This window comes from Alosa pseudoharengus, unplaced genomic scaffold (assembly GCF_046254945.1).
Source record: "Alosa pseudoharengus isolate Yale_2024_CS ecotype anadromous, Long Island Sound unplaced genomic scaffold, YU_APseudo_1.1 YU_APseudo_1.1_scf_6, whole genome shotgun sequence".
NCBI classification, from domain to species: Eukaryota; Metazoa; Chordata; class Actinopteri; order Clupeiformes; family Clupeidae; genus Alosa; species Alosa pseudoharengus.
In genome coordinates, this window is record NW_027468848.1 from 39,626,760 (window position 1) to 39,642,169 (window position 15,410).

Consider the following 15,410-nt stretch of genomic DNA (forward strand, 5'->3'; position numbering starts at 1 on the left):
AAGAATAAGTGCATCAGTGAGTGCTGTTTTTTAAACAATCGAGAGTCAGTTCTAGTCAGGTGGAAAGTGCTAGGATCAGCAAGACTAGTTATTACTACTAACTAGTTACTAACCCCTTACCCTAAAGAAATGAGAGAGCAGTTATGTTAGGATGGAATTAATAACTATAGTGATATGTCAATTAAATATAATTTGTGTTACAACCTGGTACATTAATGAAGTCAAATAGCACCATAGACCACCATCTACAGTTCTACATTGCTGCCTTGACATTAAAGAATTACAACTTGTGCAGCATTGCACTGTCTCTCCCTACAAGCTTTAAACTTGGTTTGACTCATTCCCATAGATAGGGGTACTGATTGATAGAGGTTTTGGGATACTATGTTATGTTTCCAAGCTGATATTCACTTTGAAAATGGGTTCTTTTTAGGTGAAGATTGTTTTTTTTCATGTTCTAGTTCTGTTCTCTTACACTGTACAATACATGTTCATTCTGACACTTCTGCAGACAGCACATGAGTGTTGGCTTTCATTTGATACCATTTCTATGTATATGGTCCTTGTGGTTGTGGAGATATTCAACATTTAGTGTTGGTATGTCATGTTGAGCAGAAAACCAACAAATTGGCCTGAAATTGCTTAAAGTCATACACACACAAAAAAAAAATCAGCTTGACAACCACCTTAATGATCATGCTTGCACATAAATTGGATTATATTGCACATTTGCCCAAAATTACAGTAGGTAACATGGAAGAAAATGAAAGCACTTTGGGGAACACTGCTAAGGCAGCCTGGAGACCATGGAGCAAATTTTCGCCTGAGATAGGGGACCAATCACAGAACAAGGGGGAAAGCAAGACGATGATGAGCTATGCACAGACGCATTTGATAGACATCCGTGGCACCCAATAAACGGATCTGGGCATTTTTTTCAAATACGAGAAAATGAACGTTTGGTTTCCAGACCACGTCTCATTGAGAAGTGGTGGCGCTAGCCAGGCTAGCTATATTTAACATTTAACATTTATTTTCTATTTGGTCTGTTATGAAATCATGCATTGACCCATTTAAGCACAGCTCAGTTTTAAGAAACTTAAATACATGCATGCTTAGCATTTTGTGAAAAGAAATCATTAAGGCTACATTGACGAACTCTTAACCGTGAGCTGGTTATGGTTTTTCATGTGTTGCGTGAAGAGCATATTCCACCAAGACGAATGGATGTGGAGATGGGCGCAGAGAATAATTATTACATCAGTCGTAATTTGACATTGTAGGCTAGTGACAATGGCCCCACATTTTTGAGATACCCCTACCAGAGGTAGAACTAAACGCAACAATGTTTTTCCTCATCTCTAAGGTCTCCCATATATGAAATGGATTCTTGGCTAAAAATATTTTACTGCTAAGATTGTTAAATTAACAGATATTGTTATACACCCCAAAACCAAAAAAGGACTAAAATATAGCCTGTCCGTATGGGAGTTAAGGCATATAAACTAGTAGAGATCAATCACACAAGCTCTGAGAACTTTGAAACGTGCCATGTTTATAGTCAGGAAGTTGCTTTACCTACTAGAAAAGACTGGATGTGAATATCTTGATGTATGGAATGAATAGAGACATGTAAACACATACCTAAAATAAGCGGACATGCAAAAAATGATTATCTATGCAGAATGTTTTCATTTACTTTGTGGCTGCTTTACCAGGGATTATAATAGGTTGTTTGTTGGAAAGGTGGGGTTGTACTGAATCCAACAATACCAAATATGTAAATATAGTATGACAAATTAGGGTGTTCTGTCACTCAATGTATGAGGTGTCCAAAATGAAAGAAAACAGAACACTGGCAAAATACAATCCAAAAGTCCAAATCACATTATCAGTGGTGAGAAGAATGTGGACAAATTCATTGTTACTGCAAGGTAAGTGCTGATCTATATTTACATTTAATAATGATACATTTCATATGAAACACAGATCCAATTGAATCAGTTAACATTGGAATGGAACACCTTTATTAAAATATTTACATTCATTTGAATTTTGTTTTGGTCAAGTCATTACTGAATAATGGAAAATAATAGTGTTAGCTTTTGTCTGTCCAGACCAGCAGTGGACAGTAGAGCCTACACTGCTTACTTCACCCCTAAGTAGCTAAACAGTTAGTTGTAGAAACTACTTTCCCTAGCTAAGAAAGTACTTAGCCCTCTGACTAATGTTGCGTGTAATTCAACTTAATTTGCATTTCAATGAAAATTCTGAAATGTATATCATTTTTCCTTTTCACTAGTCCAAGGACATAGGTTTGGTCTCAGCTTTGGTGGGAACACATCCACAACTACTGTGGTCACGATACCAACATTATTGTTCAATACCAATAGCAAGTGAAGAATCTTGATTTCAATACTACTGCAATTTTTTTTAATTTTATTTGGTTTGTGTGATTTGTGAGATCATTCACATCAGTGGCAATCATAGAATTTGATTGACCCTCCACACACACATAGAAAGTGATGGTTGTCATGTTTCTTTTTCATATTTTGGAATTCATTTAAACTATAAATGTATACTGATAATTATTTATAGTATTTTATGATCTGCATTACTAATAGCTAAACATTTAGTAATTTGATTACATCATATTTATTAGGCTACACTTGTCTATATCACCACTTTTGGTGTGTAAATCTAATTTGAGTGCCTGTCACTTTAAGAAGAACGTGAATGCTGAAACATAGTTTCGCAAGTGCAAGGATATGTGGATTCAATTCATCATATTTGCTGTCATTAGATAAAATAAGTCTTCAAAAAACAAACAAGTCAAAGAAAATATTTCTGGGATGAGATCATAGAACAGATAAGTGTTTCGCAATGTTCATTTCTATGAGTATGGAAATGCACCAGTTTATCTTTTATTTATTTGCATTGTGCAGGCTACATTCACAAATACATTAGCCTACATAAACAGAATATAGGAACAGGAAAATGTCTCAGATCCATTGTTTATTGCTACTGCAAAATTGGTAGCCCAATTAGCCTAACAGTGAGTGATGGTGACTTATAGCCTGACTGTCCGTGCAGCACACCCTTATTTAACATGACTCCTAACTTTGTGTGACCAGAGCAGTAAGGAGGGAGAGAGAGAGGCTATAAGCCACTCCCAGTAGCCTGACTACGCCACCCTGGGCTTTGTACCCAGGGACTTCTTTAAGAGAATTTGCTAAGGAAGGTTTGACACAGGTCCAAAAGCACCAAGCAGACAACGTGAATTCCAGTCAAATCATAAAAGTTTATTAAATAACCAAAGGGGGGGAAGGGAGGAGCGTCCTGCAATAATACCTGAAATGAGTCAGAGGTTATGAAAGTACAAAAATATTTATTATTATCTTTTATTATGATACAATATGAACAGGTGATTTCTAAGTGGGGCCAAGGCTCCACTGGAGCTAAAAAGATACAGCAGATGGGGGCTTACCTGAGGGAGACAGACTAACTGGAGGTGTGTTCTAAGTTCCAGCCATCACACGTGCATACACACTGCAAGAAAGTGACTTACCAGTGACACAGCAGCCCACCGCAAGCAACAATGACACCACAAATGTGCAGCTACAGGGTCCCACCACCAGGTGACTAGCCTCCCTCAAAGAGGGCCCCACATCTGCTAAACAAATAAAACAGCACCACAAGGGGGCAAAAATACAGTAAGCCTATACAGACGTTATGGTAGATAATGCAGGCACACCAGGACAAAAGAAATACAAACACACACAAATGACAGCCAGCACCAGACCGACACTAAGCAGTTACCAGGTTGAAGCATATGCCACTTATGCCCCGCTCCTCTACTAATGCGGCAAGCAACATGTAGGCCGACATATAAACGCCAAATAAACCCAAAGAATACAGGCAGACGTAGACATTAAGTTAATGCCCACAAAAAGAAACAGACACGCACCTTACTTGAAAACGGCACACAAAACGGCTACACCAAAATAAACTACAGACAAGACAGCAGCACGACCCACGCTATGCACCCCACGTAGATGGAAAAGGCCACGCTACCTGGACAGGACAGAAAAGACATTGAACATAAAGCCTCTACTGCAGCCTAGAAAGTTACCCATTAAAGCAAGCATCGTACATACCTATGTTCGTAACTACGATTAGTGCACAAAGCGCCGTATGGAGAGCACTCACCCACGTTCTGCTACAGGCATACAAGAGAAAATGTTACGACTCAAAACAGAAAATAACCTACGAGAGATTTAAGACAAACATAGGTGCATACCTGTAGAATGAATAAGGGATGGTGTCTAAAACACGGGCAGCAGGAGTAGACTAGCCAGTGACCGCGAAGCTACAGGTGAAGACAAACATTGATTAAACCATGTTATTAGTCCGGCAGCAAACGGGAGTATTGCAACATACCTGATGACTGAATCCGACACGCTAGGGGGTTAAACAGGCAGAGCTTACAACGCTTCTTCATACCTGGGTGGTTTTATACTGTCCGGCCAGTAATCAGTGCGAACAAACTCCGGTGTGTAACTAATCACCACGCCCCCCTAGTTAGCGGGAGCAGGCCAGTGTGGGACATGTAGGGAAAACAGACAGACATGGGGAAAAGACAGAGAAACAAGGTGAACTGGCTACATTTGGTTAAAAGATTACAGAAGCTAGGTTAGCTGTGACAATATCCTGGGTAATATCCTAACAGCTAATGCTATTTTACACAGTAAAATCCGCATTTGAAAGCCTGGTCAATAGTTGCCAGTTTGTATGGCTAATTATTTGGCCTAGACTGCAATGAAAAAGCTTCGTATTTTTGGGTAGCATAGCTGATCTACAAACCACAAAAAGGGGAAAACATGTACATGCTGAAGGGCAAAGGGAATATCACAATGTTTTACTCTGGCCTTTTTTGGGATACCAACCGCCCTACCGTTGTCGTTGACACACCCGCTCGCTTGACTGCCGGTGCAAACAAGTACAATAGCCTGTGCTTTGACACTCTCCGTGCGTGTAGGCCTACTGTAGCATGCATGTCAGATAACCCTTCCCCCCTCCCCTCTGTTTTTCAGCAAATCATATGACGACGTTTTTTGTACTGTTGTGCTGGCTGTCGGAATGATCAGCAGCGCAAATACGTTCGCTAAAATATTGGTGGGGACAATTTTGTCATCTTAAAATATTGATTAGGACTAGTCCTTAGCGTCCCACCCTAAATCTACGCCCATGCACTAGTCTCTTGAATTATGGACAATGTCTTACAGACATTGGATCCAAAGTTTGTGGGAAACATTTTGAAAAGGGCAAGAAAAAAGATCCCTATGTCCAAAACCCCACATTAGAAGGCCTCCAACGCATACTTACCCTTGCTCAGCAGAGAAAGATGGTGATGTCCATAAAACTCTGGCTCCATATACACAGTGTTCGAATTATACCGTGAGCTTCGGGGGTACAGCTATTTCGACTGGTGACGTCACTCTCCATTTTTTATAGGCTTACACACATGATTTCAAACTTGTGGTTCACAGTCAAATTTCCATCGAAATATAGGTCATATGACCATGGCTGGCTGGTCGACAAGTTAAAAGAAACTTCTGCATCATACGCAGGCACAATATACCTTGCACGTTATGGGAAGGGTTGAATTTGGGTAAACACTGTTTCAAGGTGCGCCCCGTGCGTAAAATTGCGCGCCACAGTCAAAAAAAAAAATTTGGTACAGCAGTGCAATGCAAACATGGACATGCATAGACCAATAGCACGGAAATGGCAAACATACTACTTCAATTTAAGACCCAGAATTGTTTACAGATGGGCCACAGAAAGTCTCCCGTTTAATAGCCAAGTTCACCTAGCCTGCCTTTGGTTCATTTGATTATTTTTTCTTGGATAGTTAAGCCTACCAAACGTCAAGCAAATAAAAAAATGACTTGTTCGCGGTTGGAAAACAAATATCTTCACGTTATTTAGCCTAGGCATTTCATAGCCTAGTGGATTGTGCGCCTTCTATCACAAAACGTTTGTGCAGCAATACGCTTTTAAGAAAGGCTGATCTCTAATAATGGCAACAAAGAAAGACATTTCAGGTCCAATTGATTCTTATATGTTCACCTAGCGTTTCAAACAAACTGTAGGTAACGTTGCAATTATGGGTGTATGGGCATTTGCTTAAAAAAGGTTGAGAACCATGTACATGCGAAATTCCCTGAATATTAGTTCCCTCTTGTTAAGACATTAAGAATGAAATTGCACAAAATGATAAATCGACTTATTAAACCTCTCCCCGTGTCAGTATATCGAACTCCTCCTATGGTGTGATTTTTAAGCTAAGCAGCAGCGATGGTCGTGGCCGCTGAGTGGAAGGGAGACCTCCGGTTAAACCATAGCGATCTTGCGACTCAATGTTTTTCTAAGGTTGGCTATCACTATATTACAAAGGCAGTGAAATATTAGACAAATGTATGGCCAGTTGGCCACCGCTTGTACAGTATGGCTTTTGCAGCCTACACTGTGCATTTGTTTTAATTCGTCAGTATTATATCATAGCAAACAACACAGTCTGAATGTACCAGAGAAATGGTACATCCCAATGGGGATGAGGGTTTGAAAATGGTATTTCATTAGATTATATCCTGAATTGTTGGTATGTGATGGTAATACATTTAATTACATGCAATATAGGATAACATTACTTTTTATTACATTTTTTCAGTACCCACCAAACTATTATTTTCATCCCATTTGGGAGGGTCCAAGTCTCATCTAGGGGAGTCGGACCCCCCCAATTCCCCCCCGTAATTCGAACCATGCATATACAGATGATATTTCTTCCAAAATCAAAGTTTCATATCATGTATCATGTAGAGTGAACTACTGCAGTAAGACAAAAATCAGTGAGCAGCAGCAAGTTGCAAATCTTGAGAGTGAGAGCACATCTGCACCAAGAAGGCTGAGTAGGGCTGATACAACATCATTTCAAATACGGAGAGATTGTTTCATTTGTGGGAAGGCCAGCTCTAAACCAGAACCTCTGACAGCAATTTCAACTGGAACAGTCGCAAGTACCAGAAACAAGGTCCTTCGGGCAGCTTCTGAAAGGCTTGATGAAGATGTACATCTTCGAATTCTTTTATGCCCAGATCTCTTTGCATATGATACCAAATACCATAAAATACCTTGCACACTACATCTCTAAATGAAATATAGCAGAAGCCATAGAAAATAATTTAAAAAGCAGACCAATGTCTATAACAAACAGGGATGGATTACTGCACAGGCCCACCGGGCCCAGGCCCAAGGGGTCAGGGGGCCCTGAAGCCTTTGCATGGAATCATTGCCTCAATATCAACAAATCAGGATGTAGGGTATGAATCTGATTGAATTTAGTATTGGCCATCCCCAAAATGCACCAGAATACAGGAAATCACATCAAACAAATTAAAAATTTTCTGGGGTAGGATCCCCAAACCCCCCTCCCACATATGTCACAATTAGATAGATAGATAGATAGATAGATAGATAGATAGATAGATAGATAGATAGATAGATACTTTATTGATCCCCAGGGGAAATTCAAGGAGTGGGGGGCCCTTAATACATCTGGGCCCAGGGGCCCGAAAGTTCATAATCCGTCCATAATAACAAAGCCTTTATTAAGCTTACTGAAGACATTGATAAAACAGTATTGTCCAAAGGTATGAAAGTGAGGACTTTCAACTCTTTGACTGATAGCTATGAGAACATACTAAAGACCATTGCTGAGCAAGAAGGTGTGTCAACAAAAGAAATATAGATCAAGGACAGTGGTGTCTACATCCCAACTGTTCTCACTTGAGTTGCTGAACAAGGAATTGTTGATGCAGCCATCGACAACTTTTACCAAAATAAGGACACCCTGGATGGGAAGTGTACAACTCATGCTATGTCTGTTGTGTTCCGAAGAGGCCAAGTCTCCACAGCCGATAAATGCCTAGCACAGGTTCCCTCAGGTTCAGAGGTCCCTCACTACCTTAAACACGTTTGATATAAAATGGAGATAAACTTTACAGGTACATTTTGTCCATTCTTTTACGCTTCACATCCAGGGTGTCTTCATTTTGGTCAAAGTTGCTGATGGCTGCATCAAAAATTCCATGTTCAGCAACTCCAGTGGGGCCAGTTGGGATGTAGACACCACTTTCTGTCCTTGATATCTGGTCTGCTGCAACAGATGTGAGAAGTGCCTAACTTCTGTATAGGAAACACAGTGTCCCATTGCGATGAGCTCATTGATGACTGTCTTACTACCAAACTCGAAGTCCCAGTGTGATTGGCGTATGGATGTGACAGCTCTGTTCAATGAGATCATGACAAATTGTGATAACACACAGATTCTCCTTTGAAGCTGGGTCATCATCACATGTTTGGTAATTGTGGGCATGTTAATCAACACACCAGTTCACAAAGTTATACAGGATGTTGGGTACATACTTGCTGCATTGGAAACATAATAGACAGTCACTGCTGACATATTACTCACTGTCATGCTCTACCATAGTTTCCAGGATCTATACTGTATTTCTTGTGTTGAACTATGGACACACCTTCTTGCTCAGCAATGGTCTTTGGTATGTTGTCATAGCTATCAGTCAAACAATCGGGTCCTCACTTTCATATCTTTGGACAATACTGTTTTATCAATGTCTTCAGTGAGCTTAAAGGAGAATTCCGGTGTGATATTGACCTAAAGTGTGTTGAAACATGATACCGAGTGTGAACGTATGTCTCATAGCCCATCTCGGCTTGTCCCCTGCACTCCAAAATCTGGCGCTAGTTAGCCAATGCTACCAACAGCTTTTTCAATGGTGGTGCTTCGGCATCAGGCTAGCCATGCAAATAAATCACTGTTTTACACCATTTACGGGGCTCAATGTATCTCCACACTTCATTTGTAGACTTCCGAGGGCCCTGACATTTAAAACGAGATATTGAGAACTTTGAAAAAGCACTGGTAGTTTACTTACAAGACAATTTATACAGACAGTATCTTCACGAAGTTTAGCGTTTGCAGCCATCTTGAATTTAGTCACGATAAGTCGAGCGACGAGTAAGAATGAACAGGTATGATAAGGGATCAGATTCCAAAACTAATTCCGTGGAAATGCATGGATTCCAGTTAGAAACACCTCATAAATTGAGTGACAGAACACCTTGATTCGTCATACTATATTTACATATTTGGTATTGTTGGATTCAGGACAATCCCACCTTTCCAACAAGCCATCATATGTGTTTCTATGATAATCCCTGGTAAAGCAGCTTCAAAGTAAATGAAAACATTCTGCATAGATAATCATTTTTTGCATGTCCGCTTATTTTAGGTATGTGTTTACAGGTCTCTATTCATTCCATACATCAATATATTCACATCCAGTCTTTTCTAGTAGGTAAAGCAACTTCCTGACTATAAACATGGCAAGTTTCAAAGTCTTCAGAGCTTGTGTGATTGATCTGCACTAGTTTATAAGCCTTAACTCCCATATGGACAGGCTATATTTTAGTCCTTTTTTGGTTTTGGGTATATAACAATATCTGTTCATTTAAAAATCTTAGCAGTAAAATATTTTTAGCCAAGAATCCATTTCATATATGGGAGACCTTAGAGATGAGGAAAAACATTGTTGGGTTTAGTTCTACCTCCGGTAGGGGTATCTCAAAAACTAAAGCCCTTTCTGACCATTTGTCACTATTGGTGTGGACACGTCCTTCGGTCCCCACGCAAATCTACGCCTATGGTGAGGAGAGAGGTGGGGCTTGACCTAGTGCCTCCTCCTCGTTGGACCTGTTCTGCAACGGGAACAACCTGAATACCAGAGCTGATTATAAGTGGCAATGTGAAGGAGCTGGTGGCATTGATTTACCTACACCTTGGTACCTAGATTTTTTCCTTCCAGGACATTAATAGACCAGCTTCTTTGGAACTGTTGTGTTTGTTGCTTTGACCACACATTGCATTTCTCAGCAAATGGTAAGTGATGAGATACACATAGCCTACTGCTCTAGGTCTATAGGTCACAATGCTTAATACATAAATAATGCAGTTGTTTTAGCCTAACTCATTGGTTCTCAATACCAATTTCAAGTGTTTGCCTGAAATTGCACAGCACCTGCTTCAGACACTGTAGTTTCTTTGGAAAAGTTATGCACAGGAATTGCACACCAAGTCCGAAGCATTTCTGTTTTTCTTATTCTACATTTCACCTTCGATCTCGTCCTCATTTAATGCATTTCGGTAAAGGAAATAAATTGGCAGATTCGCGGTGTGCGGTTCAGAGTCCTGAACATCTCCAGTTAAAAATACATAACTAGCGCTGCGCAAAAAGAAGTACTGTTCCTCTGCCTACTTTTAGTGGAACATGCGAATACACACAAAATGTTTCCTCATATCTCTGAGACCAGTTGAACCAGTTTAATTTCTCCGTTGCTGAGATAGTTTTGTATATCTTGTTGGGGCTGAGTTCTGCATGTATGTTGCCAATTCAGTTGGAGTGCCTGACGCTATGTGAAGTATAGTCAGGGGGCCAAAACTGATATTAAAACTTTGTCGGACACTTTTTGGTACAAGCATACAACCTATCCATTAATATTTAACCCCTCGCATTAATAATCACATTAATAATCCTTAATAATCCCTTACATTAATAATGAAATAGAACTATTTCTGCCCACCTACCTCATAAGAGCCAAGCGTAGTTAGCCAAGCCTAGTTTAAGGGAAACGAATTATTGAAGACTTCAAGACTCACCAATTCCATTACACAAAGCAGTGGCGTAGCCATGGGCGTAGATTTGCGTGGGGACCGAAGGACGTGTCCACACCAATATCAAATTACGACTGAAATGTCCCCACCAATATTCAGGTTGAAATGGGGGGGGGGGGGGGAGTCATTTCTCACTTCAGTGCTGCGGGTCATCTCGTACAGATCTTGTAATGTGCAGTAGCCTTTAAGGGTAAATCGCGCTGATTTGAAGTTACCTATAATAACTACCAGTGAGCCGCAGTCTCCTTCGCAGCATTGCGCAGCGCTTCAGCTTCACTTCGGCATATGAAGTGCGTCCAAATTCACCCATTCTTCTCTGTTGAACTCCTCGACAATAGGCTACTCATCACACATGTGTCACACGAAAGAGCCTTTTCTCAGCTTTTAAACGGTGCTAGATAGCCACTATTTGCTGTGATAAACAGTTCGCGAGAAAAATAAGTGAAAATAAGAGAAAAATAAGAGATGTAATAATTATTCTCTGCGCCCATCTCCACATCCATTCGTCTTGGTGGAATACACACTCTTCACGCAACACACGAAAAACCATATATTAGAATAAACAGCAGACCTTACCGAACATAAAGGTGTAATGCATTCCCGTGTATAGTTAGCTGTTCCAGAGTAATCCGGTTTTGAAATAAATTGTAGCAAAATTCAACATGGTCTTTCGGCTTTAAACATTTCTTAAAACTGAACTGTGCTTACATCGCCTAGATATCTGTAAATATTAGAATCAGAGAATATACATGTACATACACATACACCGGGGCTGGTTAAGGGCAGGTTGAGACACTGTTAATATCCAGGCTACTAGAGGGAGCTGCAACAAAATTCCAACACTAAACTGACGGCCTTATTGAGTAGAGTAAACTCACGTATGTAACTGGTCTCCAGGTCATTAACCCTTTAGGTGAGAACAACTTTTTTATTTTGTAGTGTCAAAACTTAGAATATGCACCTCCCACTAAATACATCCTAGAAGGGTAATAGTTAGGGATAAATAAAAAATATTCATTATAATTGATTGCTAGGGGACTCATCTATAATTTAAAATGAAGTTTAAAAACCTGAGGTGACCGATATTAGCAGGCTAACAGCATTGATGCAGAAAAGTTTGACCTAATGTGGGCGGGGCAGGTTGGCACACGGGTTGGTTGGCACATACATTCTCTATGGCTATTTTGTGACAAATCTATAAACTTTGTATTTTACACATAAAAACATCATCAATCTTTATTTTAACATTGTTATTGTAATTACTGAACATAGTTTTACATTTGGAAGCATTTCAGACATTTTTAAACATTTTAAGTAAAAAAAAATCGGTAGGGACCAAATTGGTCTTGACGGTGGGCCCTACTGAAGAAAAACACACAGAAAAGAAATCAGCAAAGCCCTACAGGTAGTGATATAGATGAGCACTTCAAACAAAAGCAAAAGGAGTACTGCAAAGGACTATAACATAGGTGTTCCAACCAACCCCGACTACATGTGCCAACCAACCCCGTGCATGCACCACTTTAATCATATATAACTCAAAACAAGGGATCATTTGTTGACATTGAATGTATACATTTTGTAGCTGAGATCCCAAGCTTTCAGTTAATCACAATTTGATCATTTCAACGCATTGTAAGACGGAGAAATATAACCGAGAGTGAAAAGTGTTCCAACCAGCCCCGGTCTCCCCTACATATCACGGTTAAGAGTTGTCAATGTAGCCTTAATGATTTCTTTTCACAAAATGCTAAGCATGCATGTATTTAAGTTTCTTAAAACTGAGCTGTGCTTAAATGGGTCAATGCATGATTTCATAACAGAAAATAGAATGTTAAATGTTAAATATAGCCTACATATCTGTAAAATCAGATTATGTAGGCTACACAGTATAGTTAGATCAAGTTGGACAGTAGCACATTTTAATCATGGATAGTTGGACAGTTGCACATTTTAATCATTTTATATATCTATAGTGGCTGGTGAAAGAGTTGAGTGGCTTTTTTTTTCAGGGGGGGGGGGGGCAGTGGGTAGTGTCCCCACGAAAGCTCAGACCAAACCTACGCCCTTGGGCGTAGCCACGGATACTTTGCCTTTGTATTGTTGTTGTATTGTATGTCGCTTTTGTCTGCTAAATAACATAACCATAACCATCTGCCCGGGTGTGCCTGTGACATCCAATCGTCGGTCTGGCACTACAATATTTTTGGCTTTCACATTCTAACCTGCTGTAGTGTCAACAAAACAATCGTCAAAGCTCATCATAACAAGCCAAACATGAATGGCTAACCTTGGACACTCCTTAGGCTACATGCATGGTTAACTGTTTTGTTCACCGAGTGAAGACATCCATCCGGTCAGTTAAATAGCTTACTGTCTTTTGAAAGATTAGTTGGCAGAAAGTCTAGAAAGTCTGTCTCGCTGTCTTGCACAGTACAGCGGCGGTTCTAGGATTTTTCTGAGACAGGGGCCACATCATACGCTGAGGGGACAAGAACCGGTCAACATCCATGCACAGAAAATCCTTTGTTCAGTGTGGCAGTGGTGTAGTCTACGTGATATGCAGGACTATGCAGTATACCCACTTAAAAAGCATCACCATGTCAGTATACCCACTTAAAATAGGCAAGGATAGGTATTAACATTTGGGGTTGATCACAGTATACCCACAGCTAACTAGACTACACCACAGCAGTAAGGCGCATTTATTTCACCAGTCTCACCTTGTTCAAATACTTTTGCTAAAAAACTAAATATAAATCTTAACAAATGTCCCATTTATTTATAATGTGCATTGAAAACACAATATATAAAACTAAAATATAATAGACACTTCAGCGGAAATACATTGATATTTTAAACAGAAATCATACATCATATTTTTTCAATCACATTCATTTTTGTTCAATTGGACAAGTTTTACTTCAACTCTTTCCCCTTTTGTTGATAAGAGAAACCACTTTCACTGCCAGTTTGCATACATTTAAACAAACAAACACACACACACACACACACACACATAGCACGTGAGCAACAACTACATCATATTTCACAAATGTTGTTTTTTTCAACAAATATTTTTACAATGGTCTGATTTGGAATGGTCTTTGAAGCCACCGTCTTGCTTCCAGTTAGAAAAGCCTGATTCTGATTTGAAGACAGACGATGGGGCATTTGGAAGCGAAAAAATTACGGAAGGGGTAGCAAAACACTTTAAGATGGAATATTCCAACCATTTGAAGTCTTTGTATCAGAATTCATTGAGTGGCCTCTTCCTATTTCTATGTTGTATCTTGCGGAATACCTTTAAGAGAGGTTGCACAGAACCATCTGCTCTATAATGGGAAATGTTTGGAGAGAAGAACATGAAACAAGTTTGAGCAACTTAATTGTTATTAACTTTCATAACCCACTGTCAACTTTTTTACCTTTTACCTTTAATGACATGATTACATTATATTAGTGGTGTGTAAGTCTAGGGGTCTTTCACTTTAAGAAGGAGAGTAACTTGTGTCCTTGTCTGTATAGGCTATTATTTGGAAATGAGATGTGCATATGAGGATGTAAGTCAGGATGTTTGCTATTTGATTAGTTAAAATAAATATTGAAAAACCAAACAACTCGAAGAGAACTTGTCTTGGATCGCAGAGAAGTCAGAGAAGTGTCATGCAATGTTCATTTCTGGTGAGCACTTGACAAGCAAACATGACATGAGCATACTGATGGCTAGAAGCAGGGGCGGCGCCAGCAGTTGAAAACATTCGGGGCTTAGCCCATAGAGTCCAAACAGCAGTGTCAACATGGTGCTTCTAAAATGAATGACAAAATATGCTCACTGTAGTGGCAATAGGAAATAGCATCGTACCATTAGGAGCAGCTATGCTTGGTGACTGGTGGTTCTGAAGACTGTGGGTTGAAGTCACCAGCTCCAATCTCAGCCTGCGCCATCCCAGTCTGTAGGTGAAACAATGCGTGTCACAAAATCCATACTTGTATTCACTATTCAGCATGTCGTCTAGCAACTGTAAAACCAGTGATTATTATAAAAAAAAATCATATAAAGCTTGAGTGAATAGGGTAGAAAATGTAACCAATTTATCTCAATGAAACTCTCCTTGTCCTAACACTTTCAGACAGAATTCATGAGAAGCCCATGAATCAAATAAACCCAGAATAGTGGATAATAACTTTGCAATGATAGCTCACATTAACTGTAAAAAAAACATAGTGTTAGCTAACGTTACACCTCAATTAGGCCTGTATTCTCATGAGATTTAAGGTTAATGTTAGCAGCTGCTAAACTTCTTCCTCAAGCGAAAAAATCGAACTTTCCTTACATTTGGTAAGGCGCACTGGCGCATGTAATACTATTAATGTTGGACCCCAAACAAACAGGATGTCCATTTCTCTGCAGTGACATTTCATATAACACCATTTCAAACACTTCATACAGGGGGGGGGGGATTAAAACTCTCCACATTGGTGTGGACACGTCCTTCGGTCCCCACGCAAATCTACGCCCATGGTGAGGAGAGAGGTGGGGCTTGACCTAGTGCCTCCTCCTCATTGGACCTGTTCTGCAACGGGAACA

The 15,410-nt window shown here is 39.8% G+C and overlaps 1 long non-coding RNA gene across 1 annotated transcript; it reads right to left on the reverse strand.

The window, feature by feature from the left end:
- Positions 1-4,007: 4,007 nt before the first annotated feature.
- LOC143106185 (uncharacterized) lies at positions 4,008-4,849 on the reverse strand. The gene is made up of 3 exons (XR_012983642.1): positions 4,301-4,849; positions 4,158-4,219; positions 4,008-4,074 (listed from the first exon to the last, which is right to left on the reverse strand). It is a non-coding gene; the product is annotated as an uncharacterized LOC143106185 (long non-coding RNA).
- Positions 4,850-15,410: the final 10,561 nt, after the last annotated feature.